The following is a 12,075-nucleotide window of genomic DNA, read 5'->3' on the forward strand; positions in this document are numbered from 1 at the left end:
AAAGAAACACCAAATGTCTAGGATCTTCATTGTGAAGCTAAGAATGTCAGTAGCAAATTACTGTGGTAGTTGTTTTGGTTTTTAAGTCACAAGAAATCACATTAATACAGTTGTCCTCAAACTACAGCAAAAAAATTAAAATTAAAATTAAAAGATAAACTTTGAGATAAAGTTATGGCCTCTATCCTGATATTCCAACAACCACACATTCCTGGTTTTTCTGTAATTTACCAGCACCAATTCGGTGTGGTCTTTCCAGTTCTTTTCCTATACTTTTATAATTATACATAGGCATATATAATATGGAATACTATAAACATCTATATTTATGTAAATATAAAACTCCTCTCTTCAACTACGTAGTATTGTTTTACATATGTGTTATATTTATATTGTAGTATACTATCATCGTTGTTCTATAACTTGCTCTTTTTCTAACCAAACAATAATTTTGGATTTATTTTTGAACACCCTTGTATTTTCAGCAGAAACCACAGCTGGTTATAATGATTCCTTTAATACACTGGATTTGATATTTTATTTTTATCTATGCCATAGTGACTTTAGTCTACACATTTTTTTCCTCACGCGGTTCCTATCCAGATTTAATATCAGAGAAAGAAGTTTGTAATTTTGCAACTTTCACTAGTCTTCAGGTAAGTTTGTATAACAGGAAACCTAGATCCTTGAGTGTTAGAACTTGCCAAAAGAATGCTGGCTGAGTCTGGTATAATTTTGAGGAATATCTGACTACCATTTTAATCTCTTCTAAAATTATTTTTCTATTGAAGGCATTTTTAGGGGGTGGAGGAAGAAGGGGCAATATTGGCAACTTATATATGTTAGAGAAGGGACATTTTCCAAGATTTGCCAGTTAAGTGGGTTAGTTGTAATAGGATTGTGTTATAGGATTTTTAAGTATCTCTTCATAAATAATGTCACAAATCTCACTCTTAATGCTATATACTTGTGATTAGTCTTTCAGTTTTCTTTGCTTATACTTACAAACAGTTGTCAAATTTATTAGTCTACTTTAAGAACCAACTTTTGCTGATCAGTTCTATTGTTTTAATTTTGTTTAAAAATCCCTCCTTTTTATCTTTTTTGGATTCCATCTTCAAGTCTCTTTTGCATTACTTTGCCATTATTTTTCTGCCTCTTGAGCTGAAATCTTAGGTGTTTTTTTTTTATTATTAGTTTATGTTCAGCCCTTCTTGTTTCCTGAAAAAACAAAAATTGAATCCATAAATTTTCTTCAGAGTTCTGCTCTGATACAGAGAGCTTTCTTTGTTCACTTCTAAATAGTCTGGTACTTCCATTTTTATTTCCTCTTTATTCATAAATAATTTAAAAATGATTTTAAATTTATGGGTTAGTGCTATCACATTTCTGTTGATTTCTTTTTTCTTTTTTTTTTTAAAGATTTTATTTATTTATTTGACACAGAGAGACACAGCGAGAGAGGGAACACAAGCACAGGGAGTGGGAGAGGGAGAAGCTGGCTTCCCGCTGAGCAAGCAGCCCGATGCGGGGCTCGATCCCAGCACCCTGGGATCATGACCTGAGCCGAAGGCAGATGCTTAATGACTGAGCCACCCAGGTGCCCCTCTTTATTATTTTTTTAAGGATTTTATTTATTTATTTATTCCAGAGATAGAGAAAGAGAGAGAGAGAATGCATGTGGGAGTGGGCGAAGGGACGGAGAGAGAGGGACAGAAAATCCCAGATTCTGAGTGAGCAAGGAGCGGGTCTGGTCGCAGGACTCCAACTCACCACCCCGAGATCATGACCTGAGCGGACACCAAGAGTCAGACACTCAACTGACTGAGCAACCCAGGCACCCCCATTTTTGTTGATTTCTAGTGTTATTGCTTCAGTATTCAATGTAAGTGTATTCAGGTCTCACAGTGGATAAGTCAGTAAAATATATTCAATTCAACGTGTATTTGTCAAATTGAAATTATTTATGCCCTTAGTTATTTTTTGTCTACCCTCTCTGATAGTTTCTAAAAGAACTGTGTTAAACTTCCAGAGTACGGATTTTACCACATTTCCTTGTAGTTGAATCAAGTTCACTTCACATATATGAAATAATCATTTAGTCATTCAATTTATTCAACAAATACTTATTTGAGCACCTATGACATACTAAATTTGGTTCTAGGTAGGTGGGAAAAATCAATGAATAAACTACAATAAGTCCTGCTCCCCTGTACCATATATTCCATTGGAGATTTATGAATAATAAGCAAGAAATAAATAACATCTTATTTTGGAAAGTGATACATGCTCTGGGGGAAAATACTGAGCAGGAGTAGATGGGCTTAAGTGCTAGATTATGGTGGGATGACATTGTTACCAGGCTCACAAAATTATATTACTCTCATGCCTTAAAATTGAAATTGTTTCTGTTACTGAAAGAATGGATTCTGCTTCATCTGAAAATGTTTTATTTTGCCCTCACTATTGAATGATAGTTGATAAATTATAGAATTTTAATTCAAAATTATTTTATCAGCATTTTGAAGATGTTTTCCCTGATCTTTTATCCATCCAGTATTTCTGATGACAAATATGATACCAAAGAAATTTTAATTTTCTTATAATTAATCTGTCTCATGCAATGTCCTTCTCCCTTACATAAGTAGTGGCATTCCTTTTTAGACTTTTTTGTTTTGTTTTTTAAAGATTTACTTATTTATTTGAGAGAAAGAGAGAGAGCATGAGAGGGAGGGGCAAAGGGAGAAGGAGAGAGAATCTGAGGCAGACTCCCTGCTGAGACCCAAGAGGGGCTCCATAACAAGAACCTGAGATTCAGGACCTGAGCTGAAACAGCACTCAACCTACTACACCACCCAGATGCCCCTAGACTTGCTATTTTAATGTCACTATCATTTAGCTAGCTTTTTTGTTTGTTTGTTTTTTTGTTTTTTTGTTGTTTTTATGTTTGGTGCTTGGTAGATTTCTTCTGTCAAGTAACTTGTAATTTTTTTTAAGTTCTAAGAAATTGTTAAAATTATTTCCCTTAAAATATTATTTCTTATGTACTTTCATCTCTCTAAAACTCATTTACATTGAATATTGGAATTTGGGGATTTAACCTTCATGTTGCTAAATCTTTCAAATTCTTCTTTTTGAAGTTCTCTATTCTGCATTCTTGAAGAAATATATATATGTAAATATATGTATATATATATATATATTCTGATTTACTAATTCACTGTGCATGCTTATCTAATCTTAATTCAACCTAATACTGAAAAATTGTGTTGTCATTTCTTGAATATTTAATGATTGTTATTACTTTTTATTGTTTCATAACCTCCTATTATTCTTCCATGAACAGAATTTCTCCCTTTTTTGTGAGGATATCGAATATATTTATTTAAAATAATTTTCTTATTCCTCTTTTAACTGTTTTCTTGGGTATAAGCAGAAGTGTATGAAGAGAGCAGCAGAATAAACGTTCTTCTAAAGCAGCATGTTTGAAGAGAATGTGGTAAATCATAATGGTCTTTGAGCCTGTGATGAAGGTGCAGGAGGAGGTACTTGAGGAAAGAACAAGACTGCTGGTTTTGAGCAAGCTGTCAAATAACCGTTTTTATTTGCTTGCTTCACTGCAGCTCTGCAGGTCCTGCACTCCCCGTCTTCACTGTCAACATTCCCCACCTTCAGGCTTATTTCTTCTCATGTCAGAACCACCTTATAGTTCTGGGTGTAAACTTTTCCCTCTGTTGATCTGTGGTGCAGTCCACTTCTGTAGTCTTCATTTTAAGTTGGGGAGCCCTCCCTCTTGATAACTGCACTGGACTCTCATTCCACAAGTGACATTTGGCTCAGTAGCTGAAATATTTTCCTCTGAGGTAATCACTAGTTTCTCAGGATTGCCAGCGGACTCCTCCCTGGAGGCTTCTAGCCACAAAGCCCATTGGCTTCCTATGCAGAAGCTATAGCAACAGACTCCCATGATGGCGCAGGCTTATGAAATTCTCAGCTTACCTCTATATTCTATATGTATCTTTACATGTTTATTTATATACATTTTGTTAGGGATCCCCTCTAGCCTCATAACAACTGACATTTCCTCTTTCTATTCTTAAGCATCAGTACATTTTAAAAATATGTTTCCTATCATCTTCAGGTTAGGATTGAGAGTTAAGTGCTTACTCTATTTTGAAACCATATGTTTTTTCTTTGGTCCTTGAGTTTTAAAAATCAAAGATATATTTTCTTTTTTTATTCTTTAAATTCAATTAGTCAACACATAGTACATCATTAGTACATCATGTAGTGTTCAATAATTCATCAGTTGCATATAACACCCAGTGCTCATCATATCTTGTGCCCTCCTTAATGCCCATCACCCAGTTACCCCATCCTCCACCCACCTTCCCTTCAGCAACTCTGTTTGTTTCCCATAGTTAAGAGTCTCTCAGGGTTTTTCTCCCTGTCTGATTTCTTCCCATCCAGTTTTCCCTCCTTTCCCTTATGGTCCTCTGCACTGTTTCTTATATTCCACATATGAGTGAAACCATATGATAATTGTCTTTCTCTGATTGACTTATTTCCCTTAGCATAATACCCTCCAGTTGCATCCACGTTGATGTAAACAGTAAGTATTCATCATTTCTAAAGGCTGAGTAATATTCCATAGTGTGTGTGTGTATATATATATATATATATATATATATATATATATATATATATATATACTTGGGATTAGTGCCCCAGAGAACTCCCTCACTCGTTCCACCATGTGAGGAATATAATATAATATTATATATTATAAATATATAATATTTATATATTATATACCCTAATATATAAAAAAGGTATATATTATATATATATATAATATATACCCACTCACAGCAATGGACGAATCATCTAAGCAGAAGATCAACAAGGAAACAAGGGCTTTGAATGACATTGGACCGGATGGACTTCACAGATATATACAGAGCATTCCATTCGAAAGCTACACATTCTTCTTGAGTGCACATGGAATTTTCTCCAGAATAGATCACATGCTGGGTCACAAACCAGGTCTCAACTGGTACCAAAAGATTGGGATTATTCCCTGCATATTTTCAGACCACAGTGATTTGCAACTGGAACTCAAGCACAAGAGGAAATTTGGAAGGAACTCAAACACTTGAGGTTAAAGAGTATCCTACTAATGAATGAATGGATCAACCAGGAAATTGAAGAAGAATTTAAAAAATTCATGGAAAATAATGAGAATGGTTCATAACCTTTGTGATACAGTAAAGACTGTCCTAGGAGGGAAGTACATTGCAATACAAGTGTCTCTCAAAAATTAGAAAAATCTCAAATACACAAGCTAACCTTACACCTAAAGGAGCTGAAGAACAGCAAATAAAGCCTAAACCCAGCAGGAGAAGAGAAATAATAAAGATTAGAGCAGAAATGAATGAAATAGAAATCAGAAGAACAGTAGAACAGACCAATGAAACTAGAAGCTGGTTCTTTGAAAGAATAAATAAGATTGACAAACCCCTGGCCAGACTTATCAAAAAGAAAAGAGAAAGGACCCAAATTAATAAAATCATGAATGAAAGAGGAGAGATCAGGACCAACACAAAGGAAATACAATCAATTTTAAGAACATATTATGAGCGACTATATGCCAACAAATTAGGCAATTTGGAAGAAATGGATGCACTCTGAGAGACGTATAAACTACCAAAACTGAAACAGGAAGAAGTAGAAGATCTGAACAGACCTATAACCTGCAAGGAAATTGAAGCAGTCATCAAAAGCCTCCCCCAAAACAAGAGTCCAGGGGCAGATGGCTTCCCAGGGGAAGTCTACCAAAGATTTAAAGAAGAACTAATACCTATTCTTCTGAAGCTGTTTCAAAAAATAGAAATGGAAGGAAAGCTTCCAAACTTGTTCTATGAGGCCAGCATTACCTTGATCCCAAAACCAGAGAAAGACTGCCAAAAAGGAGAATTACAGATCAAATCCCTGATGAACATGGATATCAGAACACCAAGATACCAGCCAGTAGGATCCAACAGTACATTAAAGGGATTACTTACCACGACCAAGTGGGATTTATTCCTGGACTGCAAGGGTGGTTCAACATTTGCAAATCAATCAATGTGATACATCACATTATAAAAGAAAGGACAAGAATCATATCATCCTCTCAATTGATGCAGAAAAAGCTTTTGACAAAATACAACATCCTTGCTTGATTAAAACTCCATACAGTATAGGGATAGAGGGAACCTACCTCAAGATCATAAAAGCCATCTATCAAAGATATATTTTCAAACAAAGATGTAATTTTGGAGCCGCAGTACCCTCATACTGAAAAACAGTATACAATAAGTACAATAAATACATACCTATTATATATCACTGACTTTGAAAGTTTTTTTGTACCTAAGAGGTGAAACTGATATCTGAACAATTAACATGCAACAGATGATTGTTATAGTAGAAACAGTCACAAACAATAACTAATAATAGTGGTCATCAGTTTTTGAGCATGGAAACTGTACTAGCACTATGGAAAACATTTTTTTAAACATTAATTATGTAATTTAATCCTCATAACAACTCTGTGAAGGAATTAATTGTTATCTCCATTTACAGATGAGAAAACTGAGTGTCAGAAAAGGTAAGTATGGCTTCAGACTGAATAATCCCCCCCATTCATATGCTGAAACTTAATCCCCCATGTGATGGCATTTGAAGTAGAGTTTTGGGAAGGTGATTAGGTTCTGAGGGTAGATGCCTCATTAATGGGATTAGTGCCCTTATAAAAGAGGCCTTTAAAAGCTCTTTTGCCTCTTCTACCTGTGTGAGACGCCAGGGGGAGAACAGCCATCTATGAATGAGGAAATGGAGATCCTGAGTCTGCCAGTGCCTTGATCTTGGACTTTCTAGTCTCCAGACTGTGATACTTGTTGTTTATAAGCCACCTAGTCTATGGTATTTTTGTTATAACAGCCCAAAGACACTAACTTGGATAATTTCATAAAACTTGTGTATAGCAGAGTTTAGGTGCATAGCAAAAAGTCTTTTTCTTTTCTTAGTAGGCTCCACAACCAGTGTGGAGCCCAATATGGGGCTTGAACTCACAACCCTGAGACCAAGACCTGAGCTGAGGTCAAAAGTCAGATACTTAACCATCTAAGCCACCCAGGTGCCCCACAAAGTCTAAATCGGTAAGATATACTGGAGGAATTTTAATTCTTTAATTTCTCATTTATGAAACATTTGTTTTGTTTCTAATATGTATCAAAATAATACTAAGCATTAGGAAAATAAAGATAAATAAGATGTATACTCTGCTCTTAAATGAGGGCAAAAAGGAGGTATAGATAAAACCCCTTGGAGTTGGAGGTTGGCAAATAGGTAAAGGTGATCCTTGCGCTTAGAGTTATTTCACTTAGTGAACTGGAGAAGAGGAAAGAAGGAAAGGTATTTAGGTGGAAGAGGAGCAATATCAGAAAAGATATGTAGTCTTTTTTGCTTCTCTTTCCTTCTATAGGTGGTGACTTGGTTGGGGTTAAGAAGCTGAGTCCATCAGGGCTGCTTTAACAGAATACCATAGACTGAGTTTTTGAACAACAGAAATTTGTTTCTCTGGGTTGTAAGCGCTGGGAGGTCCAAGATCAAATGCTAGCAGATTTGGTTCCTGGAGACAGCCTATTTCCTTGTTCATAGACAGCCTTCTTTTTGCTGCGATGGGGTCCAGGGCAGGCCACACCAGAGTGTGCCACTTTGATGTGTGGATTGTTTTGAGCTGAAGTCAATCAGGGCCCGAGGGACTCAGGAGGAGCTATTTGTCTCCCTTTAACTGCCTGAAAGCATTTATATAGAGGGCCTGGCCTGATAGATAGCTATCACCAAAAATAACTACAAAGAGTATGAGCTAGGTGTGGTAAGTCAGAAGGAGCTCAGAGAGACCTGTTTGTTCAAATTCCTCTTTGAGTCCCATTGTCTCTGCCCAGCATGGCAAATATTTGTTTAGAAACATTAGCTCTCCCCATCTTCATGTAAATTGTCTTCTTCCCCTCTGAAATACCAGACTCCTCTCTCCTTCTCCATAGCTCAGGATGGTATATCAACCTCAGTTGCTTCACTGTCAAGAAGCCTATATCATGGGGGTTCTTATAAATACAAAATTAATATTTTTCTCCTGTTAATCTGTCTTATGTCAACTTAATTATTAGACCAGCCAAAGAACCCAGAAGGGAAAAGCTTTCTTCTCCGATAGCTGTGTCCTCACATGGTGGAACGAGTGAGGGAGTTCTCTGGGGCACTAATCCCATTCACTGGGATTCCACTCTGATAACTGAATCATCTCCTAAAAGCTCCATCTCCAAGTATGTCACTTTGGGCATTAGATTTCAACATACGAATTTCAGGGGGACACAAATATTCAGCCTGTAGCAAAGGCAGTGTTGGGCACTAAGGGTTGAGGAGGTGGTGAGGTGAAGCAGGTGATGTTGTGGCTGGGGCCAAACAAGTAGAAGTAAGGCCACGGACGCAGCCAGTAAGGTTGGGAAATTGAGTATATATGAGGGGATTGTGGAAAGCATGAATTTGAGGATAAGGGTAACCAGATTTCTCATTATCAAAAAGGAGATGTAGAAAAAGGGAAGGCTTCAAAGAATCCTGAAGAGAAACTAAAGTGGACGAGCTATGCGAATTCGTGTTTAAAATATAGATATACACAGGTCAGATACAGATGAAAATGTGTATATATAACGTGTGTATATATGTGTGTGTGTGTGTGTATCCTATGTCAAATACACACAGATATACATATATGTGTGCACACATATTTTCTAGTTCCATCCACTATAAATACTAAAAGCAATAAATTTCTATAGCGACAAGCATACCACATGCCCAGATCTTGGTTTCTAAATGCCATTCTTTACTAAAAGGAGCCAGGAAGGCTGTTTCTAGGGTTGGACAAGGAAAAGAACAATGTGACATAGGATGTGTCAAAAAAAAAAAGTTCTTAAGGAACAGTGGGGACATATCAAATCACCAGCTTGAAGGGGCTCCACTGCGCATGCTGGGACAGTTTCACCATCAAAACAATATTGATAATGATAGATTACAAACTGATTTAATGTAATTCAATGCAAATGGGAGGAAAGATAAAACTCTGCATGTAGAATGACAGTTTAAAAAATGTAGAATTAATAAAAATAGAAGATCAACATTTGGTAGCCACTGTAGTGATTTTGGATTCTGGGTGAATGTTTGATAAAAAAACAAACAAACAAACGAAAAAAACAAGATAATAGTGTAGTCTTGGATTACCTCTCTTTGAAGCATGTATCAGTCACAAAGGTGAAAATGGTGATGTTACCATGGAAAAACCCAGAAGACACTAATTTTACTAGATGATCAAGTTTCACACAACCAGTATAGGAAATACAGACATTGTTTGCCTCCTGGTGTGATGCACTAAAACACTGAGAATCATTTCCGTGGTATTCCTGTCAAGAATGCATGGTCTAAGTCTGAATAGGAGGAAAGACTTCATGGACACAGATTGAAGGACATATTACGTATAACAAAAAGACATGACAAATAAATGTAGTAGTTTTGTGGGTTGACTCCTGGATAAGGAAGGGAAAAGAGACATTTTTGGATCATTAGTGAAATTTGAATGAGGTCCATGAATTATTTGATAGTGTTATATCAAGGCTAACTTTCTAATCCAGATGGTTATTTTGTGGTTTTGTGGGACAGAGTCTCTGTTTTAAGTAAAACTCTAAGTATTTGGGAGTAATGAGGCATTATGTTTGCATCTTTGCTTTCAAATGGTTCTGTGGTGGTTTTAAAACATGTCTGCAAATTCTTTGATGCTCCTCTATCCAAAGGTGTAATCAAATTCCTCTCTCTTTGATTATTGGGTAACATTAGTGGCTAGCTTCTAACAAATGGAATATGGCAAAAGGGACATGACTACTTCTCTCAGCAGCTCTCCTAACACTATCAGTTGTCTCAAGCTTGTATATATTTGGGGCATGGAACAACAATCAGCAGAGTCTAATTTATCTTGTCCATTGCAGCAAAAACTATAGAAGCTTCAGTATCCAGGGTTGATCCAATAGGATTGAGAAAAGCTTGATCTTCCCAACAGCTCCCTTGAGGGTTTTCAATGCCACCCGGAATTGTGGAGAACTTAATGCCTGAGGGATGAACTTTGACCACGAAGAGGCAGGAAATGGGGAGGATACCAGTGGATTCATTTCTTACCTCCCTCTCCCCAAAAAGATGGCTCCAAACCACAACTAGCCCACATGGCCCACATAACCAAACACATAGCTGTGTTTCTTGTGAGGATGTGATCAACTCAGTAACACTCAATAGCATATCACCTCATATTTGATTCCTCCTTTCCCTGTTATATCTCTTTTTTCCCTCATCTTTGCTGTTTTGGAATTGTACTCCCTTTCTCCCCCCATAAAGTATTAGTCCATAGGCTATGCCTCAGCCTCTGTTTTCGAGGGAACCAAAGCTAGGACCTGTGACTTACCACTGGCAATGAGCGGACAAGGTCAGGGACTAGGCTATCTAATGGTTGTATAAACATAGATGTGGTTTCCAGGAAGATAGGATATTAGCTCCCATTATTGAATGACTATTATTTGACAAGAGGTTTGCTAAATACTATAACTGTTGTAAATCATGCATTTCTTATTAAAACACTGAGAGTGAGGCATCGTACTACAGCTAAATAGGTGAAAAACAAAAGGTTCTGAGAGGCTAACCAAGCTCATAAACACAGAAATAGCTTAAATGAGATTCTATTCCACATCTACATGACTCCAATAAGCACACTCTTTTCTACTGTTCCATGCTGCTTGAGAGAAAGGGTAGAGGGGATAATGTGGGCCAGGTACTGGAATAATTAAGGAAAAGAGATGAATTCACTTGATTCCAGTGTTGGAAAAGATAGCAACGTTAATTTTAAAAGAGGTTTTTGTCTCCAATGTTTCAACACACTCATCCCACCCCTGCATGATACCAGGGTGATTTTAAAACTGTTCAGTTCTCTTCAAATCCTTTTCCATGGAAGGCCCACATAATCTAAATCTTTCCTGTCTCTCCAGTCCTGTCTTCCATCATTTTCCTACAAGCTACCTGTCACACATGTTGAGACACCCGCAGTTCCCTTTCACACCCACATGCCATTAGGAATGTCATCCTCTCTGCCTAGAAATAAGGCATTCTCCTAGTATACACAACCTGGGGAAGCTTCTGTGCATTTCCCAAGGTCAGGTTATACTTTTTCCATAAAGACTGCCCTGAGCTTACAAGCACAGTTAGTTTTTCCTTTCGCTGGGTTTCTACAGGCCTTATAGGGCATACTTATATATTGAACTGTATATTTTACTTTAATTTATTTACTTATCTGTCTCCTCCCATGAGCTTTTCTTGATCTTTGCATTTCAAGTGTCTATACATGTGAGGATAACAATTTATATATCATTTATGTGCCAAGAAAAGTTCTTTTTTTTAAGATTTTATTTATTTGAGAGAGAGAGAGTGCATGCACACGAGTGGGAGGGGGCAGAAGGAGAGGGAGAAGCAGACTCCCTGATGGGTGTGGAGTCCTACACTGGCTGGATCCCAGGACCTTGAGATCCTGACCGGAGCTGCAGTCAGACACTTAACCAACTGACCCACCCAGGCGTCCCAATATCAGGCAAAGTTCTAAGCACTTGTTCCATTTAATCCTGATATAACCCTATGAGGTCTCAAGTGAAGGCACACATTATTTTAAGTGGCAGAGCTGGGATTTGAACCCGGTTAGTATGGTTATGGAATATGCATTCTTCAGCTCTATATCTTCTCTCAGCATAATTTTCAAGCAATAGTTGTGGAATATGAAAAGAATAAAGGCAATAAAGAGCATACAAAAGCATGTTGTTTTATTAGCAAACAATATAAGCAATCACAAATACCTATAGCTATAGAGAACTACATGTATAGAAAACCATGGAATGACCTGTTATAGTTATGTCTTTTGAATAATTTAAATTTTATAGTTGTCTTATAATCTAG

General features: G+C 36.9%; 1 protein-coding gene across 5 annotated transcripts in view; it reads right to left on the reverse strand.

Annotated features, from left to right (window-relative positions):
* CSMD3 (CUB and Sushi multiple domains 3) overlaps positions 1-12,075 on the reverse strand; it is a 1,170,304-nt gene that overhangs the window by 430,738 nt on the left and 727,491 nt on the right. The window lies entirely within an intron of this gene.

The sequence above is a fragment of the Callorhinus ursinus genome, unplaced genomic scaffold (genome assembly GCF_003265705.2).
Source record: "Callorhinus ursinus isolate GAN/ISIS: 27379988/994484 unplaced genomic scaffold, GSC_fseal_2.0 scaffold5, whole genome shotgun sequence".
Taxonomy (NCBI): Eukaryota; Metazoa; Chordata; class Mammalia; order Carnivora; family Otariidae; genus Callorhinus; species Callorhinus ursinus.